Raw genomic sequence first — 25,045 nt, forward strand, 5'->3', positions numbered from 1 at the left:
GTTCATCTTCGATTTGGAAGTAGAGATGCGTACTGCATTGTATCCTCACATTTGGATACAATAGTCTGTACCACACAGTTACTATACATCTCCTTAGTTAAAACTCCATGACACAAAATCAAAAGCAGAAGGAAAAAAACCCCAGGAAATTTGCAACAACATAAAGTTAAATAGCACACTACTTAATGATCAATATGTCACTGAGAAAATGAAAAATGAAAATCAAAGATCTTCTTGAAGAAAACGCTGTTATTGTATGACCTATGAGCAGTGAAGAAATTAATAAGAAGAAGCAACTCTTTTGAAGGAATGAAAATAAAAGCAAAAATACTAAAACACATGAGAGGTTGCAAAAAAATTCTCGAAAGGGCTATTGATCTGCTATTTTGCATGAAGGTTATCTTTTATCAGAGAGAAGATATGGTATTTGACCTTTTTGGATTGACTTATTTCACTGAGCATAATGCTCTCTAGTGGGACCATCTGGTTGCAAATGGTTGAATTCAATTATTCCTAATGGCTGAGTAGACATATCATAATTTCCTTATCCACTCCTCTTTTGAGGGGATTCTGGGTTGTTTACATGTTTTTTTTTTATTATTTAACTTCATTAATTACATTGTATTATGTGACACAGTTACATAGATACTTGGGTTCTCCCACCCCTCCCCAAACCCTCCCACCATGGTGGATTCCTCCACCTTGTTGCATAACCACAGCTCAAGTTCAGTTGAGATTCCCCCATTGCAAGCATACACCAAACATAGAGTCCAGCATCTTATTGTCCAGTCAAGTTCAACGTCTTCTTAGGTATACCCTCTCTGGTCTGAAGACAGAGCCAGCAGAGTATTATCCCAGTCAATTGAAAGCTCCATACTGTAAATGGTGCTGCTGTAAATTTAGGACTACAGATCCCTTTCTTAAATGCAGATATCATTTCCTTTGGATATATTCCTAGGAGTGGGAAAGCAGGTTTACTTACAGTTCTCTAATAACTCTGCATACTGATTTCATAGTGGTTTTGCTAGCCTGCACTCCCACCAGCAGTGAAAGAGGGTGCCTTTCTCCCCACTTATAGGCTAGTAGGTGTTGTCAGTGGAGTTCTGAATGTAGGCCAATCTCACTGGAGTTAGGTAGAATCTCAATGTGGTTTTTGTCTGTATTTCCCTGACAGCTAGGGAGCCTGAGCAGTTTTTTTCAGGTATCTATCTGCCATTGACCAAACCTGTAATGTCAGGATACACTTTAAGAGCTAAGTAATGGGCTAAGGACAGCCTGTGAAAGGGCTATACAATTGCAATATGGGGGGGATCAGTGGAGGACAAGAGCTTTGGGGAGAGGGAAAAGGAAATCCCAGAGTCTATGTAAGTGTGTCATAAAATAATAATTTAAAAAATTATATTAAATAGGAGAGAACATAAGTTGCATCATTCTGATAGTACAGAGTAAAGCCAAAGGCAGTTATGTGGCTTTGGTAAGTCCTTGGCCACGCTGGTGTTACTCATCTCATTCTGCAGTGGAACAGGGATGGTTCCATGGGGTTCACTGGTGCTGAGGAGGCCAGCAGCCGTACTTCATTGGTGGGCCTCATGCTCCCTGCGTGTGACCTCACTGTCTTCAGAATGGCCTGTAGTGCCTCCATGGCTCTGCTTCACAGGCTGAGTCACTCTATCTGTCTGTCTGTCTGTCTATCTATCTATCTATCTATCTATCTATCTATCTATCTATCTATCCATCCATCTATGTATGTATATATAAAGACTCATTTGTTTGTTTGAAAGGCAGAATTAGAAAGAGAGGAAGGGAGAGACAGAAACATCTTCCATCTGCTAATCAGAAGTCAAGAATGAGGATCCTGTGGGTCTTCCACATAGGTTCACGGGTCCAAGCACTTGGGCAATCTTCAGCTGCTTTCCCTAGCAGATTAGCAGGGCACCGGATCAGAAGCAGAGCAAGCCAGCACTCCAGTGAGAGTCCATACGGGATTCTGGCACCACATACAGTAACATTAACTGCCTCACCACAGCCTGGGCCACAAAGGTTAATTCATTTCTTAAGACTTATTTTTTTTTTTTATTGTAAAGTAAGATATACAGAGATGAAGAGAGACAGAGAGGAAGATCTTCCATCTGATAATTCATTCTCCCAAGTGGCTACAACTTCTGGAACTGAGCTGATCCAAAACCAGGAGTCCAGAGCCTCTTCCATGTCTCCCTCATGGTGCAAGATCCTGTGCTTTTGGGGCATCCTCAACGGCTTGCCAAGGCTGCAAGCAGGGAGCTGGAGGGGAAGTGGAGCCAGCAGGATTAGAACTGGAGCCCATATGGAATCCCAGTGCATGCAAGGTAAGGACTTTAACCTCAAGGCTACCATGCCAGGCCCCAAAGGTTAATTTCTGTATTATCTACACACAGATTTGCTTTCAAAATTTTTTTCAGCTAAGTATAATTTTTTGTTGCAATATGATTTTTGTTTATATTATAGCTGTCAGTGCTCAGGGCACCAGAACTTGGGCAGGGGCGGGGAGGAGTTAGCACAAGCCCTGTGAGGCAGTCCAAAAGGAAGTATAGCTAGAGAAATAACAAACTGAGTAGAGATTCTGATAGAATATGCCTAGGGATGGAGTGGCCCTAGGGAGACATGCATGAGCCTTTGTTGCTGGGGCTGGGCTGGGGCTCAGAAGGGCAGAAAGGCCCTAACAGAAGGGCAGGAAGCATGGGAAATCCTGGGGCAGTGGAGACAGGGTCTGTAAGTGGTGTCGTTCTGTTGTCATCATGAAATCACATCAAGAGGCTGAGACTTCACCCTCAGGGGCAAAATCTGTTTCCAGATATTCGCTTCCAATCATGTATTGCAGACACTGCAATTACGAAATAACTTTCTGAGAATAATTTGGTGCCTTGATAGAAAAACAGGATTGGTGGAATTAATTCTCAGCAAATTTGTCTCAAGTGCAATTTGGGGGAAATTTATTTTTCTAGAGGCATTTTTATTAGAGTAGAATCCCTTAGGAGGTAATTTTTATTTAGTGCAAACTAGGATTCTCCAAGTACCCTAAATCACTACAACCAGATAGTTTTCCTCAGGAACAGCAGGGAGCAGGAATGTGGGCAGCAACACACAACCCAGGAAGCTGAGAGACCTTGGATGACGGAGCCCCTGAGAAGCTCCACATCCACACAGTGGAGTTTAAATCACTGGCCAGTGTACACAGGTGACAGTGCCAACCCCAGGAAGGGACAGGAAGACAGGATTTGTTGTTGCTTTGTGGAATCTGCACAGTTGCCATTACCTAACCCAAATGGCCATGACTGTTGTGAGTGCTCTAATTATTTCTGGTGGTCTTGTCAATATTGGCTGCTGTCCATACTGCTACCTATAGGCAGACGGCCTTGAGGGAATACCAACGCTCACCCCAACTCAGTGCACTTTCCTTCATTCTTCCTTTCAGTGTCCTTGCCTGCCAGGCAATCACTGTCATGGAAGTACAGCTGGCAGCTAGAAACACAAACGAGAATGTCTCGGTTTCATTGTCCCCACAGCAGCCATGAGCTTCTGGCCAGAGGGTGGGCGTGGGATGTTGAGCCCACACTTATGGGTGCTAAGCCTTTTTCCATGTAGTAGACATTCTGTTATCTCGCATGTATAGTGGGCTCTCCTGGAGCTTTTGTTCCTTAAGATCTTGGGATTTAGGGCCCGGCGGCGTGGCCTAGCGGCTAAAGTCCTCGCCTTGAAAGCCCCGGGATCCCATATGGGCGCCGGTTCTAGTCCCGGCAGCTCCACTTCCCGTCCAGCTCCCTGCTTGTGGCCTGGGAAAGCAGTCGAGGACAGCCCAGAGCACTGGGACACCACACCCTCTTGGGAGACCCGGAGGAGGTTCCAGGTTCCTGGCTTCGGATCGGCGCGCACCGGTCCATTGTGGCTCACTTGGGGAGTGAATCATCGGACGGAGGCTCTTCCTCTCTGTCTCTCCTCCTCTGTGTATATCTGGATGTAATAAAATGAATAAATCTTTAAAAAAAAAAAGATGTTGGGATCTGGGGCCCTTCAGACTTGGACTGCTGGGGACAGGCCACCCCCCATGCTGAGCTGCTGTCTGGGGTCTACTTCTGAACCTGCACCTGCTCTGCCTCCTCCACTGGCGTGTCTCCTTCCTGCAGGGAAGTTAGTCCTAGCCTTTATCAATGTTCAGACTGTAATGTGAGTTTACAAATGAATCAAGTAATATCCACAGTTTTGCTATCGCCAGGAAGAATAGACAATGTACCAAACTCCGCATGTGCACAACCTATTCTTAAAAGGAAGAAGACACATTTTTCCTTATACAATGGGCACATATTTTGTATATTTATGTATTTGTATGCATGACTATGTATAAATATATCTATACAGATGTGGCTTTTGAAAAATGAAAACTAATACTCTATATAATATATACACATATACACTTTGTAAAAGTCAAGAATTCATTCTTTTTATTGCTGAGTAATAGTCCATCACAGATGGCATATTTTACTTACACAATCATCAACTGAAGGGCGTTTGGCTAACTATACTTCTTATTTATTGCAATCTGAGCTGCTTGCTATAAACATGGGGGTTGCAGATTACTCGTGTTTTCATTTAATTTTGGAGGGTGAATTCATAGGGGTTAAATGCTGGATCATATGGTAGACATATTTTCTGATTCCTGAGAAGACTTTAAATTGTCTTTTGTAATGATGATATGAGTTTACATTTCTGCCGAGTGCCTGTTTGCCCACATTCTCAATATCATTTCCTGTTTTTGTTTGTTGTTTGGATGGTGGCCATTCTAGCCGGGATGAGGGAAAACCACCTTGAAGCTTGCACTGCATTTTCCTGATGCCTAGTGATCTTGAGCATGCATTCATGTTCTGTCACTCTTTGTATTTCATCCTCTGGAACATTCCTGCTTGTGCCCTTTGCCATCTCTTAACTGGACTGTTTGTTGTTGTTGAGTTTCTTAAGTTCTTTATGGATACTGGATACTGAGGATCTTTCAGGTTTATAATTTTCAATCATTTCCCCATTATGTTGGTTGCCTCTTCACTTTGGTGAATGGGTCATTGGGTCTACGGAAGCTTCCTAGCTGGATTAATTTTACGTGTATATTTTGCACTAATGGCCCATGCTTCAGGGTTTTTTTTCCTGGAAGTCTTTGCTTATGCCACTATCCTGCATGGTATGCCCTGCATTTTCCTCTAGTAATTTGATACCTGATCCATTTCAGTTGGTTTTTACAGATGTAAGGCTGGGGTCTTGTCTTATACCTCTGCATGCTGAGATCCTGTTGAAGACACTGGCTTTTACCCAGGGAATGATTTTAACTTGGTGTCAGACTGGTTAGGTATGGATACATGGATTAATGTGTGGGCTCTCTAGTCTATTTGAATGGTCTACATGTACATTCTAGTGCCAGTGAAAAAGATGTTTTAATTATAATTATCCTGTTACACATCTTGAAATCAGTTGCTATGATGTCCCCGGCTTTATCTATATTGTCTAGGATAACTTTCATTATTTGCCACCTTTTGTGATTCTATATAAATTTTAGGGGCAGTTTTTTTTTTCAGATCTGAGAATACCATCTTTGAAATTTTGATTGCAATGAATCAACAAATTGCTTAGGTAAATATAGAAATGTTGGTACTGAATCATCCAAATGGTGACATGAAAGGTTTTTTTTTTCTGTTCTTTGGTGTCTTCTACTTTTCCTTAATGTTTTCTAATTTTCTTTGTATAGATCTTTCACATCCTTGGTTAAAATTATCCCATGGCATTTAAGATTTTTGGAGCTAATGTGAATGAGAGTGACCTTGCATGTTCTTTCTCAGCTGTGCATTGTCTGTGTATATAAGGAATATTATTTTAGGGAGTTGATTTTTATTCTAAAAGTTTACCAAATTATCTTTCAGCTTACATAAGCTCTAAGTGAAATCTCATGGTGCCTCGATGGGAAGGGTCATATCACATACAGAGAGGAACATCTCAATCCTCTCCTTTCTCGTTTGCATACCTTTGATGTTTTTCTCATACAATGGCTCTGTATGGAATTTCTAGAAGCATATTAAATATTAATGGTGAGAATCTGCTTTGCTGTTTAGTTCTGGATCTTAGAGAAATGATTCCAGCTTTTCCCCATTCAATAGGATGCTGCCTGTGGATTGTCATAGTCCAGCTTGTTTGTTTATGCTGAGGTATGTACTTTCTACACTTCATCTGCTTAAGGTATTAAAGTATTAAGATATATATATATATATATACCTTAAGCAATATAATATAATATAAATGCTTCCTCTGCATCTGTTGGTAGAATTAAGCAGTGAAATCATTCTTCACTCAGCTTTTCTTTCTAGAAGAAGCTCTTTATTACCACTAATCTCCTTTTTGGTTATTTGTCTATTTAGGTTTTCTGTTACTTCATGACTCAGTTTTGATAGACAAACAAGGGCAATGCTTAATAATTAAGGGATTACTTCAGTATGAAGATGCAGACATAGTGTATCTGCACCCCAGGCTGGTGAACCTGACTACTAAAACTAAATATTAATACATCTAAGATTAGACATGGATTACAGTGCAATAATAGTGAGGTAGTTCAAACCTTGCTTCCATTCATGGTCACCTAGAGAAAAAAATCAGCAAGAAAACAGCAGAGCTAATCTAAAATATTAGTCAAATAAACCAAATGATATCTACAGAATATTTCATCCCACAGTTGCAGATCACACATTATTTTAATGGGTACATGGAACCTCCTTTAGGATAGACAAATGCTAGGACATAAAGCGATTTTAAACAAAATTTAAAGGTGAAATCTTTGATCTCTTTTGATCAAATTGAAGAAATTGGAAGTTAACAACTTAAGAAATCCTATGTTGGGCCCGGCGGCGTGGCTTAGCTGCTAAAGTCCTCGCCTTGAAAGCCCCGGGATCCCATATGGGTGCCGGTTCTAATCCCGGTAGCTCCACTTCCCATCCAGCTCCCCGCTTGTGGCCTGGGAAAGCAGTCAAGGACGGCCCAAAGCTTTGGGACCCTGCACCTGCGTGGAAGACCCGGAAGAGGCTCCAGGTTCCCAGCATCGGATAGGCGCAGCACCGGCCCGTTGCGGCTTACTTGGGGAGTGAAACATCGGATGGAAGTTCTTCCTCTCTGTCTCTCCTCCTCTCTGTATATCCGGCTTTCCAATAATAATAAAATCTTTTTTTTTTTAAAAAAGAAATCCTATGTAATACTCAAATATTTGGAGAATGAATAGTAGTTCATAGAAGAAATCCAAGGGAGATGACCAACAAAAGTTATCGAAACAAATTCCATGACGATAGAACTTATGCAAATTTAAGGGATACAGCCAAAGCTGAGATAAGAGAAAAGATCATCTAACTATGGTCTACATCAAGACATCGGAAAAGTAGTGTTTTTGTGAGGTCCTGCCATGTGAGATGCCCCTAGAGCCATGTAGGAAAGAGTGAAGAGGGCCTAGAGTTTTACGCTAACGAAGGTTGCTTTTCATGCACTTCTGTGCCCTTGGAGGTGTGCTTGCTGCCTTAGCATAGGTAGTGTTCATACTCCTGTGGGAGACAGAGGTTGACCAGCAGTGAGAGGACACATTGCAGCCTCCGCACGTGCCAGTGATAGGACAGGACAAGTGCCTTTCTGCTTGGTGGATTGTTCAGCTTTCACTGTTTGCCATCAACTGAACAAAATGCGGCTCTGGTGACTTCTCCCTACCAAATCTTTCTCTCCCTGGGATAAAGAAAACAAAAAACCAGACATTGGAGAAGCATCAAGCAACTAATCTAATCATGAATTTTAATGGTTTCGTAAAATAAGAACAAACACAAAATTATTCAGAATAAAGAAAAATAAAAGAAACAAAATGGAAACAAAAATAAGGTCTGTTTCTCCGTTTGTTATTTTTTTTCTTATCTTTCTCCAGCATTCTATGATTGTCACCGCTCAGTCATGAACTTGCTCAGTCAGGTCACACCCAAGGTTTACATTTTGGTGCTAAGGAAAATAATGATGTATTTTAAATCCCAGTCCCTACGTGCTTATTTCTGGTTTGTAGAAATACAACTGCCTTTTGTGTGATCAGGGTGTATCTTCCGCATTTGCTTACTTAGCAACTATCTGTGGAATTGGCTTATAGTATCTGTGGTATTTTCTGTCTAGGCAATGATGTTTTATGAAAACAGTAACGATATTATTTCCTTCTTTCTGATGGGTCTGAATTCATGTCCCTCTCTGACTGTTTTGCTGTAGTATGACCTCTCACCACAGTTGAATGAGAGTAATAAGGGCAAACAGCTTGAGCGATGCGTTTTGTCTTCCATCAGCCAGTGCCATGTGTAGGTTTTTGGTGGATATTCTTTATCAAGTGGATACTATTTTCTTCACTCCTAATTTACTGATACATTTTTCCTAACTCCTGAATTTGTTGAATGTTTTTCAATATTCCACCCGACTTGTTGACCTTGCAGTTAGCATGGAGGATGTCAGTGATTGTCAATATGGAACTGTCTTCACATTCCTCAGTAAACACGGTTGAGTCGTGTTACACGATCATGCCATAGGTGACTCTTACCTGTATTCATGAGGGGGCATCGATCTCTGACTGTTTTTTCTCTTTTCTTCTGCTTTGTTAGTTTCTGGTTGGGGTCTTAGGCCGTTTGGCCTGATACCATACCTATGTGGCACCAGAAATTGATTCTTCCATCTTTCTGGAGGCTTAATGTCTGAGAGTTGGGCACCAGTATGGTTTCTTCCTGAACTGTGGACATGACATGCTCACAAAACGTTTCATGACTTTCTCTCAGTGCCTATCCCAGTGAGGTATGAGTAGGGAGAGCTTTCCTGTTCTTGTAAATCAACCGGTTACATCGTTTCCCATCCTTTAGACTCCGTTAAACCTTAACTAAATCCTCAGAGTCCCCTTTCCAAATACAGCCACGCCTGGTGTGAGGATTCAACACAGAGTCTAGTGGGGGAGGAACAATTTAGTTTACAGGCAAGAATGACAATATCAAAGTCAGGAATCAGTGTTTTGCGTTGCTGGATTACAATGCGCAACTGCATCTGATAGGGGCGCTGGTCCTCATCTCGGCTGCCATTCCCCAGGTCCATCTTCTTGCTAATGTGTCCTAGGAGGCATTAGAAGATGGTTCAAGTACATGGGTACTTGCCTGCATAGGTAACCTGGGTGGCATTTCGGGCTCCTCCTAGGACTGTGCCCATCCAGTACGTTGCAGGCATTTGGGGATGAACTATGGGGACTTAACTGCACTGTGTCTGTCTGTCTGTCTGTCTGTCTCTCTCTCCTTCTCTCTCTCCTTCTCTCTCTTTCTCTCTCTTTAGGCTAGATAAAAACAAACATTTAAAAAGACAGAAAACTGTTCTATCCACTTTTATTTTCTGGAAGAAATTGTGCAAAATCTGTATTAATTTGTCAGTGATGGAGGAAATCTCAATCTCTTGGGGATTGAGGTCTCCTTTTGAGAGTTTTAATAGCTATCCAGTTGTTCACAGGAGTAAACTCTGTGGTAGTTTGTGCTTTAGGAAGGAGTGCCTCATCTCACCTTGGCTGACATGTGTGGGGGCTTCAGTTTTGTGATATCCTCTTACAATCTCTTGGATGTCTTCCTGGTCTGTAGTAACATCTGTCATAAGAGCCAACATCTGGAATATGATGTCTTCCTGGTCTGTAGTAACATCTGTCATAAGACCCAACATCTGGAATATGATGTCTTTCTGGTCTGTAGTAACATCTGTCGTAAGACCCAGCCTCTGGAGTGTTTGCACTTCCTGTAACCCATGCCTCCCTCTCCCTGTTCTCTGTTAGTCTTTCCACATACTAGCTGTTCTTATTGATCTTGACAAAGAACCAACTATTCATTTGATTATTTTATTTATTAATTTATTTTCTCTTTCAACAGAATTTATTTTTCCATATATGGTTTTTAATTTCTGTTCACTATAGTTTACTTTTTTTTTAGGCCTTGAAGGAATAACTTGGATTGCAGACCTGACAATTTTCCTCTCTTAATGTACACTGTGTAACTGCATTTGCAATGGTTCTGCTCATTGGTTTTGGTTTATGTTTTATGTTTTGGGCTTCCGCTTGTTTCTGCAGCCAATTTAGGTTATGCTGATCAATTTCCCACTGGTTAGAAATTTACTAGTCATTTGTCTCTTACACATTTCTAATTCAATTCTAATATATTCAGAGACTAGAGTATATTGTTGCAGTTCTTTCAAATGTGGTGAAGTTTGTTTCATGGCCTGGGATATGGCAAAACTTGGCAAGTGTCCCTGGAGTACTTGAAGGAACTGTGTTTTTTTCCTCTTGTTGGGTGGAGTAGATGAATGTTGATTGGTTCATCTTCTTGTGTGGTGCTGACAAGTTCTGAAGCTTTTCTGTGTTTGCATCACGGGGAATCTGAATTTAAAGTTGCTGACTTTCATTTCTGATTCAATATTTGCTCCTCTAAATTGTGTTTTTTGTTTGTTAGGATGTAGGTACACCACACACCCTAATGTCTGCTAGAAGCACAGGTGGTAGTCACTGGCTGCCACCATGTCACTATGTCACTGAGATTCCATTTGTGTGAGTTGTCGGGATGGACTGAATCAGTCACAATATAAAAATTAGGAGAATGAATGAAAGATGGTAGGCGATGAAATGCATGTAGGAGTAGTGAACAGTGCAAGTGGACATGGTAATCTCTACTGCGCCATGCATCATGGCAGTGAAGACGATACCAACTGAGACGGAAAGGAGTAGGCAGAGAATCTACATGGAACCACCTGCAACGAGATCACCCAGGATAGAGGAGAAGAAGTAAAAACAAAGTGAACGATTAGGCACCTTTGGGTTTTGACAGGAAAGATGGGCAGTGCCTCACAACATGTGCTTTGTGGAACTTACTCTGGTAGGGCTCTCAGAGCACACAGGAGACACAGGTCTTACTCTCTTCAATAACTCTTAGCCCTGTAGACCTGCTTTGGCTATACCAGGCTCCCATCCCCCAGGTGCAGCTCTTCACGAAGGGACACATGAAATTTCCTGGACCAACTCATTGATTTTCACTGTCTTCATGTATGAATTCATAATGTTCAATACATACATGTTTTCCTTGCTATTTTAATTTTAATTACAAAAAGCAATTTAAAATACATTTGATCATCTAAAACAAATTATTTTGAGGTAGCTTTTCTAATGCAAAAATATTTTAAAAATATAACAGAGAACTAGAAATCCTACATGACTTGACAAAAATAATTATGTATGAGCTTTGTACAGAGCTTATGGAAAATCACAGGTGAGATTTTACATTTCTCAGCACCAAAATGTGCTTAAGCTTTAATTCCATTTTCCCGTACCATTTCAAGTACGCCGGTGTGCTAAAGTCATGAATGACATACCACAGGAATGAGCAGCATTAGCACAATTACCCTTTCACTTAAATGGATCTCATTTTGATGTTTGAGGACAATGGAGCTGCCATTTGCAGTCTGCGGTTATTTCATTATTTGGGCATGCCAAATCACAGTGATTAGGTGCAGAGCACTGGTTGTGCAGCCAACAGCAGCTGTGCTGAGGTGTGCAATGTCACAGAACGATGGACAGGCCAGGATGCTCAGGTCAGGAAGGAGCTTCTCTCAGAATGACTCCTTTTGTATCATAACTTTGTGTTCAGACTGTACTGACCCTCATGTCTGTGGATGAACCCACTTAATTAGGAAACTTTGAGTAAGTTATGAGTTGATAAAGTCTCTCATTGACCTTTCGAAAACCAGTTGGGTCTTAAAAGTGCTTTGCATATTATTACACCAGTTCACTCATGCAGAGCTCTAACTTTAATTACATCCAAACACTGTGAAAAATATTTCTTAGACTCTAAAAGATCTGCCTTTGAAAACAAACATTAAGATCAGTTTATTTGACCTCTGCCCAAGGTTGTCATTTATTTTTTTATTGTGCAAATAAAATGAAGCTTTTGGGTGGAGACATTGAGAATAAGCAGGTTATATGAACTATGGCAACTGAATATGTAATAATACATGAAGGCAAGAATGAATGTAAAGACCCCATGTATGTCTGTGTGGAATGGGGACTTTGCTCTCTCTGTCTTCCGTGTGTTGCTTAATTCAGTGATATACTGGATCAATCTTTACCAAAGGAATTTTCTCAAACGTTGTTTAAATAAGCACATTCTCATACTTGAGAGTCATTAATTTCAATCACTTTGCACAGCTGTATGTTTGGATTGGCTGGTTGTTTAACGGTGTACATAAATAGGCCACAGTTAAAAAAAATTGTCAAACTAGTTTAACAAATTCATGCTTTTTAACTTTCATATATTGAACTTTAATTCAGATCTATTGAGCTTCATGCCTTTCTTTTTTCCATCTAGATTGTCGGGATTTCAGCTGCCCTCCTCGATGGTGAGCACAGGATCTATCCTCACTCTGTGGTTCACGACTGACTTTGCCGTGAGCGCCCAAGGCTTCAGAGCACTGTACGAAGGTAGGAGACTGTGCTTCAGCCACACCTTCACTGTTTCAGTGGCTGAACACATGCCACTCTACATTAACAACCTTAATGGAAAACCAGCCCCTCTCTCCCCCCTGGATGCATGATGCAAACGTTTGATGTGTCTATGATGGTTTGATGTGGGTAACACCATTTGCTAGAATCAGAGCTAAATTTGATTTTCTTTGGCTGGTACTAGTTTACTTTGCTGGATCTGGAAAGATTTTGAATTGTTTAGTTGCACTCAAAGGTTAACAGTAGATTTTTAGTCTAGAAGTTTGACTGTTGTTTTGTTGAAAACCAATATGAACAGCTGTTGTTTTATAAGAGTGTTTCATTTGAGGAGTTTTTGTTATCAAAGTTTAAGTTTTTCACTGAAGAATGTAATTTGGTTTTATTGCTGTGTGGCCTTTGGAAAGTAAAGGGATTTTGGTCATGTTTGTATATTGAGTTATTGAGCTTAGATGTGTTTGTGGTCCTGATATTATTAAGGCTTTTGGCTGGGAATTAATAAGAACCATCATAGACTGAATATTGATGGGGCAGCTGCTCATTTCAACATTGACTTAAGATATTAAAACTGTAACATATTATCTGTAAAATGCTGGTCCAGTCTATTTTAATTTTTTCTGTTTTGGCAATTTCAAAAACTTATTTGTATCAAAATATGAGCAACACAGGAATTTTGGGAGTGGTATAGACTGATTCTATTTACAAGTTACACTTGGCAATTGACATTCTGTTCTCTGCTAACTGATAGTGTGCTTATTACAAGTCGGGGCATTTAGGGGAAAACCATTCTCTCTGGAAAATAAGGTCCCCATGTCTTGCATGTAACTGGATTTACTTGCAGTAATGTTTAGTGCACAGACGTGCAAGCGTTGCAGTGCGTGCTCCCCTTACAGTGTTTGTGCTTCGAGGTTGAGGATTGTATACCCCTCTGAATCTTGCAGGCCACACATCTTACCACACACTAATACTAACACCCAGGATGACTTAATTGCCTTTAAACGGATTACTGCATAACATGGAATAATTTAGTCTTGGAAAACAGAATAATTTAAGAAAAACAAGTGGCATTTGCTTTAAACTTCCTTATTTCTGTGCACCATTCCTTGTGAATTATTACTTGAAATCGTCAAGCTATATGCTAAACATAGAAACAATAAACGTAAATATTCTCATGGGCTCATTCAATCATCATCTAATTTATCTTTGGAAATATCATGGAAAGTTGTACAGATACCACATCACTATTGCTCACAGCTGATGTTTGACAACAGATACTTCCAAAATCTGAACACATTTATACATGTTAGTGAAATTAATATGTATTAATGAGTGACTACAGAAGAATAATGACATTGCTTAGACTATTTCGTAATATATTGTTTCATAGTTCTGATAATTAGTATTATTTCTTGAATCCAATATTGTCACAATTCTCTGATAAGTTTACAATAGCTGCTACAGTCATTTGGAAGGTTTGAGAAGAACATTGCAAATGTTAGACTTGAGAACATGATATGATGATGTGAATATCCCACGCATAAGTTCCTGTACCTGTGAGCTTCTATTTATTTTGGTAGAAACAATTGTCTTTTGTCTAATACTAGTCGTGCTTACTGCAAATTAAGTTGAGTAACACAAATGCTAGTAAAGACATGATGGGAAATTTTGGACTGAGTATTATTTATATTTTCATGAAGTTTCTTTTGAAAAGGTATATATTGTATACATTAATTTTTCTGAGTTCAAAGGCATGAAAAATACTTTGTAATTTATTTATATACTGACTTCTAATAAATATTTTAAGTAAATATTTAAAGCATTTTAAAATGTATTACTCACAAATTATAACAGCTCATATTGATTTTCAACATTTTTTGTGTGATGTGCATGAATGGCATTGTTGGAAATCAAATATTTTGTGGAAATTGGAATATTTTAAATAATACAACTTATATTTTTGCATAGCAAACACTAGCATAGTCACTTAAAGTAACTGGTCATATGTTAACTCATCATAGCGAGTACTTGCAGGACAGTAGGAGTGTAAAGTGATTGCTGTGGTGTGTCAACCTGTCTTAAAGGATAAGTCAAGTCTTTATGTATAAGACAATAGGCCTTTGAAAGAGATATTAAACAGTATCTATTTTGATGGAGCTACTTATGTTAACAATAACCAGACTGGCAAGGCAGAGGGATTCTTGGCTAAGGCACATGTGGTTATAAATGGCAGGGATTTACTTTCATTAGCAGCAATTTGAAATTGAAGACTGATGTGGTAATTGGAAAAGAATAAGTTCTGAAACACAAAAACTGCAAAATTTGCAAATGAAGTGTCTCTTTCACCTGCCAGGAATGCTGCTTTTAGGCACACTAGCCTTCGTTTCAGGCACAGAATCTGTAAGAAACTAAAAGTGATAAGCATATTTTCAGTGAATAATGGAATATATTGAGGAGGCATTCAACACTACTAATAACAAACTTCTAATGATGTGAAATTGTTTTTCGCATGAACTAATGAGATCATTTGTTGGATTGCGCAAAGCAACTGTCCATAGATTTAGTATAAGTGACTCCCCGGGCTTTCAAGGAGTATCTTATGCATTTTGTTGCTGTTGGCAATTTGTTGGTCACACAATCATCAATTCTATCCGTTACAGCATATTCTGTTAGGGTGTAGGTATCTGTGACTACAAAGATAGAATACGAGATGACAGGCTTGATGAGTAGCTTGATACACAGCTGGGTAGATGGATGGGATATAGGAATGCATAAAGCTAGTATATGCGATTTCGTATTAGAAACTTATAAGAAATGTATGAGTTAAGTAAAATTTCCCGATAATATCAGAGGAGAAATTCAAGTAGAGAACTCTAGTAATTTAGCTTCCCAATATTCCTTAATATAAAGAAATGAATGCAACAATGAAATATATCATAGAGCTTCAGAACCTGTAATTCTTAACTACTCTGTAAATCCTGTTATGTGTGTAATATATGTTTGTCTTTGTATGCCGACACACACAGATGACTCACAGATACCTACACAATCTGTATGTCCACATGTGTGTGGATGTATTCATTTACCTACAGACAGGAAAGAGGGAGTGTGTGGATATACCAGTCACGTGGTCCCTCACTTGTTGGCAAGCCATTCATGGAGTGTCTAGCAGAGTGCCAGGACTTCTTCGTGTAATAGGAGGTGCTTCCTGGGTGACAGAGTGGCCTGCCTGTGTGGCCACAGCGCTGTCCAGGGAGAAGCATTGGGCTTAGCCCCTGCCATCACCTCTGACACCTGGTGCACCTTGAGCTGGGCCCTCTGGACCCACCTGGGCTTAGGAAGTGGGGTTTACATTAATGCATCCGTGAGGGGAGAGACTTTATGAGGCTCATCAGCATGGCACTGGACTACTACAACTAGTGTAGGTGTGTGTGTGTGCGTGTGTGCGCTCACGCACTCATGCACGCTTCCATTTTATAATCTCATCATATTTTACCTTTTTAAATAATAGAATTGACATTCAAAATACTTCCAGAAGAAAGAAGCATGGATTCAACAAACTCTGCATTCTTTCTTCATTTTCCATCTTCAGTCATGAATGCCACTCAGTGTGCCTTCCCCAGAGTAGGGTTTCTTTGTGCCCCTTACTGCAATCATGGACTCCTCTAAAGATTTTTGAATCCTTGGCATTTGGCATGGGGTAAATTCTCATTTATTTTCAGAGTGTATAAAAAGAGATGGGTGAAGAGGTGCAAAACTAGAGTCAAGAGGGTTCTGTTACACAGTGGGTGAGGGTGACTAATGACACTGCGTTGAATCTTTCCAAACAGCTTGAAGGGAGGACTTTCACAGGTACTCAACACAAAGAAATAATAAATGTAAGAGGCAATGGAGGTGGATGAAAGGCTAAGTATCTAGATCTTTTCTTATTATAATTTATACATCTATAACAAAACTTTCTGGTAGACCCCATAAGTACCTTTTTGCATATACTTATTATGTTCTTTAAAATTTTGAAAGAAATATTTTCTCAATCCCAATATAATCTTTTCTGAAGTAGATCAAATTACTTTCCTTCAGAAACTAAAATAAAAATTGCTGCTAAGTGTCCAACTGAAAGATGCACATTTTATTTTCTTCCTGATGAATGCAGCTGCTGGCACAGAGGTTTCGATAAGGATTCGAAAGTGGCTGAAAGACAGAGGTTATATGATCCACAATATAGACAGGTGGGTTCGATCTGAAAACTCAGAGCTTCACCTATACCATTAAGTCAATCACTTCCAGGCTGAAGAAGAACTAATACTCCTTCGTATTTAATTTATGCGAGTGGATGGAAGTCCTCCCTGTTTCTATTCTCCTTAGACTTTTACCTGAGAAAAGTGTATTTGGACTGCTATAGAGTCCTTTCTCTCCCTGTGTCACTAATTAGCTCCAGGGACGGGAGGGCCTCCTGTCCCAGTGTGTATCTTTGTGGGCTGAATTTATTTGGCATTTCCCTCTGACACATCCCTCAAGCAGAATTTCCCTGCTTTAACATCCATGGATCTGGATTTAGAAAGAGCAGCTTGATTATGACCCTCGGGCTGAAAGCTTTATTTAGAATGTCAGCACTGATTTATTTCCCGCTTGAAGTGATTACCCCAACTCCAGCTGACAGAGAGCGTGCCATAGCTAGGACACACCTGGCTCCAGCAAACGCTCTATCCTCACTCAAGAATGGGATTTAGCAGGCGCTGCAGCGAGCTGTCCACTGGCCGCCGTGGACTGATCGCTCTGACAGAGGCCGAGGAAAGCACAGAAATTAATTTGCTTTTGACTGCTCAGGAGGCCCGGGCCAGACTTCCCTCTGCAGGAGCACCTGCCTTCCTTTTGTGGCAAGCTGAGTTAACGCCTTCCGCATGAGCCCATCTCAAGGCTCCGTGTCCAGAAACTGCTCTTTGTCTTGCAGTTGAAGCGTCTCTCAACACTTTAATACCAAGCAAAACTTTTGTAAGTTTCAGAGATCTATAGTAACCTTCCTGGAGTCACAGTACTATTTTATATGTTTAAGTTTTATTTGCTGTTTTGTATGCTTAAGTGCCCTTACTAGAGTAAGAAATGGAATGTTATACAAGCAAATAACGTTGCTGTTGGTAAGCAGTACTACTTCTCTGGAAAGCGCAGATATGGGAGAGAGGTGAGAGCTGTTAAGAAGTCCCATGTAAGGCACTCGCATCCTAGAGACCAGAGAGAGGAGTCGTCACCAAACTGCCGCAGACTCAGTGGATCTGAACAGGGTTTTGTTTTCAGTTGTCTGGCAGTGTACGTAATGGCAGAATGAGATGTGAAATTCAGTACCTTGCATGGGGTGACGCTCAGCATGGACCAGGGGAGGCCTCGGCCAATAGCTGTTTACAGACCCTGTACCTGCTGCTCACGTGCCTGGGCGCCGCCACCACTGAATTAACGTCCTAAACCAACACATCTGCTGTGTTAACCATGAGATCAGGGGAAATCCCTAAGAAACCATGAAATGCAACCACGAAACATGTATAATTTTGAATGTGTACATGTTTCCTGGGAAATACGTTTTGTAGACTTCAGCTAATTCTAGAAAGCTGTGTACTTGATGGGGGATGGGCCCTGTCATTTATACACAAGTTCTGTGGTATGAGGCATTCAGACCCTTGAATCGGCTCTTATTACTATTGCTGCTCTTTGCTCCACAAATTTCTCTTCTGGTTACAATCTGTTTTCATATGTAACCCGGAGTGGGGGAGGATGACTATCCTAGCAGCGTTAATATAAGCAGTATCTATTTCCTCTGATTTGCTGTTTGTTAATGTGGCATTTTGATTTTTATGTATTAGTTATGTGAGCTGAATTAATGTGTCGTTACCCTCTGAGAGATGAATCTGCTCTTCCTGCTACAAAGTAGAATTTGTAATTAAATAGAAACAGATCATTGTAAATGCATCCTGAAAAAGTCTACTTGATAAATCTATTATGATACTGAGCTGACCTGCCACCCAAGTCTCTCACACACACATCTCTCACACACGTGTATCCTCTGACACTCACATAAACACACACAGCTCTCTCACACACACCTCTCTCTCTCACACACACACCTCTCTCTCACACACATACACACCTCTCTCTCTCACACACACACACACACACCCCTCTCTCTCTCACACACACACCTCTCTCTCACACACACACACCTCTCTCTCTCTCACACACACACCTCTCTCTCTCTGACACACACACCTCTCTCTCTCACACACACACCTCTCTCTCACACACACACACCTCTCTCTCTCTCACACACACACACACACGCACACCTGCCTTGTAAAACTGCTCTGAAAAGCTTGCCTTGAAGCATCATCATGAGGAAATGTTTGCCATAATGGAAGGACTCAATGGACAAGAATCGCTTTAAACTTGTACACACTGACCTGAAAGGTGCCACATGATCTGTTTGGTAAGAGCAAAGATAAAACTAATGTGCAGAGTCAATACATGTGTTAATGTGTACATTTCTGTCATGTGTGCTTATCATGTGTATGTGATTGTGCGTATGTTCAGGAAGCAAGTGCGGGATTCCTGATGTTTTCATGTGAAGTTACTGTGCAGGGAGGGAATTGGAATGAGAAGAAGGGGGATTGCTAGATTTTATTCTAGCATTCGTGATTTAGCTTGTTGGAATGAGCATGGAAAAGGTTAAAACTCTGAACATTATCCGCTAAGAAATATCTGAAGCTAATATGAAAGCTAGGATTCCCAATCAGATCTCTGGCCCTGAACTGGGAGTGAATGAAAAGGGAAGCAGCTTCACTGTGTTTTCTCAAAGATTTTAGGTCCTGAATTCTAAATACAGTATTATACTGGAATTTTAAAAAGAGGAGACATGTACTTGCTGGAAACCTGCTTACAGAGATAGAACCCCATCTGAAAGTAACACAGTTAAGTGCAAGTTAATTCCACAAAAGAACCATTTCCAAGTCATTTTTGAGCAAAGCGACAGAGTTAATTCATACTTGGATTCGGTTGCCAAAACAGCTGGTGATAATAGTCTGTTTCATCTTGATCACTAACTCACATCCTAAGAGTTTTTATCTAAATTGTATTTCCAATGTTATGTCAGAAATAAATTTTTATATTGTGTGTAACAGATAATGATACATATGATATATATGATACATTATACATAAGTGTTTGTAATAGTCAATAATACGTAGAGTCAGGTAATGATTGAAAAATATCAATCACTTCATTCAAAGAAAATTTTAATGTAAGATATAAAAATGATTCTATTTAGAAATGTTTTATTTGGAGCCCTGGGTTACAGAGAGAGACAAAGACACAGAGACATCACTGGAAAGCAGAGGTCACCTTTGTGAGGTTTGCTCCCAAGTGCCTTAGTCCGCCTCCGCAGTGCGGGGGTCTGGGAACGCATGCTGTCCGCTGGGGCTGTGAGAAGAAAACAACAAAACACACGGGAGACACAAACATTACACATTTAAACCAGTAAAACTGTATGATGATTTCAGAATAAATTAGACTCATTTTAATTTAGAAGATAATTAAAGAAATATCTCCCTTTGAAGGCCTTTCTGTGAAACACACACATATTATATTAAATAGCAGTCTATTGCCATTTGTAGATGTTAAGATTTAAATACATTTTGATGTCTGGCAAATGTGCCTTCAACTGATAAAAAAAGATACATTTATTTTTTCTGTAGAATTCTTAAATTGATCTACAGAAGACTCAGAACTCACTTGCATTTCTGAATTACCTGTACTTTTTGTAATTTCTGCAGTTTTCTACCCAAGGTTGATGGGTCACTGGGTATCAAGTAGTCTGTGTTCCTAAGCCTAAGTGGAGTTTTCCAAGGGCACACTCGTCTGAAAGTTCTCTGCATTACTGTGCACCTCCCTGCTTTGGTTGTCATCTCTAGGGAGGGCTGGGCGTGGCCACCTCCACTCTCCTTTGGACACCAGCCAGGCACCTGACCTCTGCAACATTTAATTACTAAGATGATGAATTGACTCTTGGTTTCAATAAAAATAAAGCAACGGTTTTATGAATTAGCTTGAAAAGGTGTCATATAGGACTGCTGTATGAACTTGCATGTTTTCTACAAATAGATTTTTATCATACTGAATGTTTATGTCAGTTCAAATTCTTTAGTGATTATTGGGGATAATATACACCTAAATAACAAATACTTTCATGAAGTTTTAATCAGCAGGCAAGAATAAAATATGGAAGAGAAAGTCAATTTTTAATACAAAGGAAAATGACCCATTTAGCTGTTTGTATTCTCCCGAATTGCTAAAACAAAACGAACTGATCAAGAAGGATGCTTGCGGAGTAAGCTAACATGCCCACATCTTAACAATTGAGTATGGGTGTTCTTTCTCTACAGCTTCCACGTTCATTCCAGCCACTCCAATGAAGACATGTTGACATTGGCTTTTTTTCGTGACATATCTTTGCATTGCCTTCATATCCCTAAGGATACATGGTAGGACAATGGCAGCATTAGAGATTGGGCAGGGGTCTGGGACCTGCCAACCAGCGTGTAATTTTCATTCTTATGGTTAAACTCGATAGTCATTTTCATCAAATACGTTGTCTAAGGTTAGCTTTTATTTTCCACTCAGCCATGTATTTTTCCTCAAACATGTTTTAAATATTAGAATAATGGAATGGGAAGCTGTGTTCCGGGAGGAGGGGGAGTGGACAGCTGGTGTGTGGGACCCTTCTGTTGCTTCCTGCCGCTCTGCTGGGCGTGGGAAGGAAGCAAACATGGAATGTGGATTTCGTGCAGAACTGACACATGGAGCGCATTTCAGCTTTGAAGGCGCCTCCCACACTGACTCAGCGACAGGTCTTCCACATTGCATGTAGGATTTTTTTTAATTTCTTCAGACTTCACACTTGCTCAGATCCTTCCCATATGTCATAGTGCCGACATGTGGATCCATCCAAACTCATGTGTTTGACGACTTGCTTTTGATTTTCTGCAAGGAAAGCTTAGATGTCGAATTCTGAACAGCCTCAGCTTGGTTACTATGAGTACACTGACAACTAGTTTGCATTTGTATTGTTTAATGTTAAATGAGAGGCACTAGTTAACACATGATTACATTTAATCCTCAAGCATTTATCACTGGTATTCCCTACAAATTACATAAAATATCATGTCCTTTATGAATTAATGCATTAACTTGCCCCATGATTTAGAAATTTTAACAATACAATAAATATATGAAGTATACTATCACATTATATTATTGTACACAGCACAACAGTTCACTACAAATTTTGCATTGAATTTTAGCCCATTTAATTCGATGGTTTCAGTTCCAGCAAGCTCAGCACAGGATGCCGCCCAGCTCATTAAGCCTGAGGCACCCTGACAATTCTGGGGCTCACCACAGGATGCTATTGCAGGTTACTTCCCATTCATTCTGGGCATGTTATGGGTTGGCACTTTATTCCTTGACGGCTGCTCTACAAGGTAATTTCTAAATGTTACATCGACATCTGGAGGTGGTGAATGGCTGAAACTCAGTTCTTCTGGCAAACTTCCAAAAGGAATCAGAGCGTGAAGGTTTCTGGTCCCACTCAGTCTGTGTTGCAAGTGCTAAGCTCTGTCGCTAAGACGAGAAAATGGCACGGTCAGCAAAAGCACAGGAGTGAATATGACTGCTCTAAGAAAGATACAGGCACAAGAGCTGTGTCCTTCTCCAGGAAGCATGTTTTTGTTTCTTGTCTTCCTCTGAAGTTTTGCTTTGTTATTTAAAACTCACTTAAAAACAAGTGAGTCTTCCTAGGAACAATGCCTGCAATGTCCGGTTGTAAATTACTAGGATATCAGCATTTTGCTGGTTGGCCTCATCCGACGCTAGCTGACTTAGGATTTCTAAGCTAAATCACATCTCCCTTCTATGCATCTATGACACTGTGTAACTCTCTCTTTACATCTATTTATATCCATGTGTGTGGATTTCTGTCATGTATTTATATTTGCATTTTTTCTACCTGCCCCTGTCTTTCATTTTCCTCTGTGCATCAGCTGCCTGTATTCGTTGGCACTCTCTTCTCATACTATTACTCAAAGAGCTTATTGGTCATTTGTGTTGGTGATTTCTGTGTTAGAAGTGTCGGTGTCTCTTCCCACATGGCCCAACCTTGGCTTCAATGGTTTGGAATTACACTCTGATTTTCTCTCAAGAGCACTCCATTGTCTTCTTAGAAAGAAATAAATTGACACATTGTCAGCCTCCTGATTTCTGTCCTATTACTACTCACAGGATAGACATACAAATATTTTTCAGAAAGAATAGTATGTCTACTGTCACATCATTTTTATAATATTGAGTTGGGTACAAGTTTGATTTCATGACCATCAATCACTTCTATTTCCCTAAATTTTGTCATTTTCTAAAATTTCAATTAATTATGTGCCAGGGATATAGACCAAGAGATGGAGAGATGAAAACAGAAATGTCTTTCATCCTCTGGTTCACTCTCTAGGTGCCCACATCAGCTGCACTGGACCTCCCTGCAGCCACAAGTCAAGAATTCAATCAACTCTTGGGATAACCTTCAAAAACCTAAGTTCTGGAGCCACCACCTGCTGTAAATACATCTGCAGGGAGCAGGATCTGAGGCAGAGTAGCATCAATTATAATCAGATGCTCAGATATTAGATTCGAATATTTCAGCATCTCAATTCCCCCACCAAGCACTCACCCCAGTTTGTCACTCTGGATGTGTTGAGGCACAGCAGGAAGCCCAGTTGCACATGGTTTAGGCATTTCTTCATTGTCCAATGTGAGGCAAGTGCACAATGAGTGTTTCACCATTTGCAAAGTGCTTGCCACACTTAGCCGTGTAACACTCACTGCCCATGGCAAAGTTCTGCACCGCCTAACCGAATCATAGCATGTGCATTCTCATGCTCCGGGCCACTTGACAGCTGTTTGGTTTCTCTGTGAAATGAATTGGTGCTGTCGTTTTACTAATAGACCAAAAATAAAATCACTGGCCTTGTTTTCAGCAGCCAGTTCTCACAGAAGCCAGTCTAAACGAATTGCTGTCTCTTGCCATAGTCATGCCTGCTATAGGAAAGACTATCAGAACAGGAGGTATCACTCAGAATACCAGCTGAGGGAGTCAGCACACTTCACAGAGCAAATAGTACCTCGAGTCGCTTAAAAATATCCACACCTGTTCCATGTGCACTGGTGCAGGGCTGCATGTCTGTGGCACGTCAAGCCTGCAGTGTTGTTTGTGTGCTGCGCTGCCCCAGCTGCATGCAGCCATGGGGCACTCCCTCTGAGCATACTCATGTGTCTTGCTTGAGGCACCCCTACTGCTCTGCCAAAGCACTCCTTTCTCTCTGTGATCAACCACAGAATAGCTGATCTGTGTGGTGTGATTTTGAAGCCATGGAGTTTTGATTAAAAGCTGTGCTCACTTTCCCATTTCCCTGTTTAAACCACACGGGTCAAGACGAGCATGAAGTCTTCCTCTGACTAAGGAGAGTTGAGGGTGAGGAACCTGCTTACTCTCACATAAGGAGTGGGTGGCTCGCCCCAAGATGTGAAATCAGTCCCACTCTTAGAACATTGAGAAGCCACACTGCTCAGACTGCAGCTAGGTGGCAGTGCCTTTGACATAGGAATAAAATCTTTGTTTCCCTTCATGACTTATCTTTTCCAAGCCAAACATCCCCAGTTTCTGCAAGCCATCAGTTGGTCTCTTTAGAATAAAAAACACCATGTCGATTTGCACTTTTGGGAGCTAGGACATCGTGTATATTACAGCAGAGACAGAAGCGCAGGGAGCGTGATGGTCTGGGACACTTTTTCTGAATCACAGACATTTCTGGGCAGTGCAGTGCCGCTGCAACACATGGAGCAGCACAACCGGCCAAAGTGCTGCAGTGCCAAAGGGCTCTGCAGCTGGCCTTGGTTCACACCCCAGTGTTATCACCGAACCTGTGCCTGAGCCAAGTGACTTGACTGTCTTGCCTTCACTCTCCACTGCAAAAATCCAGCATCAAAATCACGACTATGAACCGTATATAGCGTCTATTAAAAAAAGAAACAAGTGATTGCACTAAATCTGAGATGCTCAGAAGAGGACCTGCTGCATGACAAGCAAGTTTCTTTAACACAACTCGCTCTCCAACCAGTAGAACAGGAGCATGCTTGCTTCATTCTGTCCTCCTTGCATACAGATACTAGTTAATATGGAGCATCAACCAAGTGGATTTCTACATGCATACAACACACAATCATTGCATTGCAAACATAAGTAATATAAATATGAACATGAATTTGTATAAATTCATATCTTACATAAGCTGGATTTTATGGTTTAATTATACTAGCATCACCTTAGTTAAATCCATTTCATTGCCCCCTCCATGTCTTGGTGCATCTGTCAGTCAGTGCATAACTGTGCTT

The 25,045-nt window shown here is 40.6% G+C and overlaps 1 pseudogene; it reads left to right on the forward strand.

The window, feature by feature from the left end:
* The first annotated feature begins 10,763 nt into the window (after positions 1 to 10,763).
* Positions 10,764 to 25,045, forward strand: part of LOC131480732 (protein SET-like) — a 55,117-nt pseudogene continuing 40,835 nt past the window's right edge.

This window comes from Ochotona princeps, chromosome 7 (genome assembly GCF_030435755.1).
Source record: "Ochotona princeps isolate mOchPri1 chromosome 7, mOchPri1.hap1, whole genome shotgun sequence".
NCBI lineage: Eukaryota > Metazoa > Chordata > Mammalia > Lagomorpha > Ochotonidae > Ochotona > Ochotona princeps.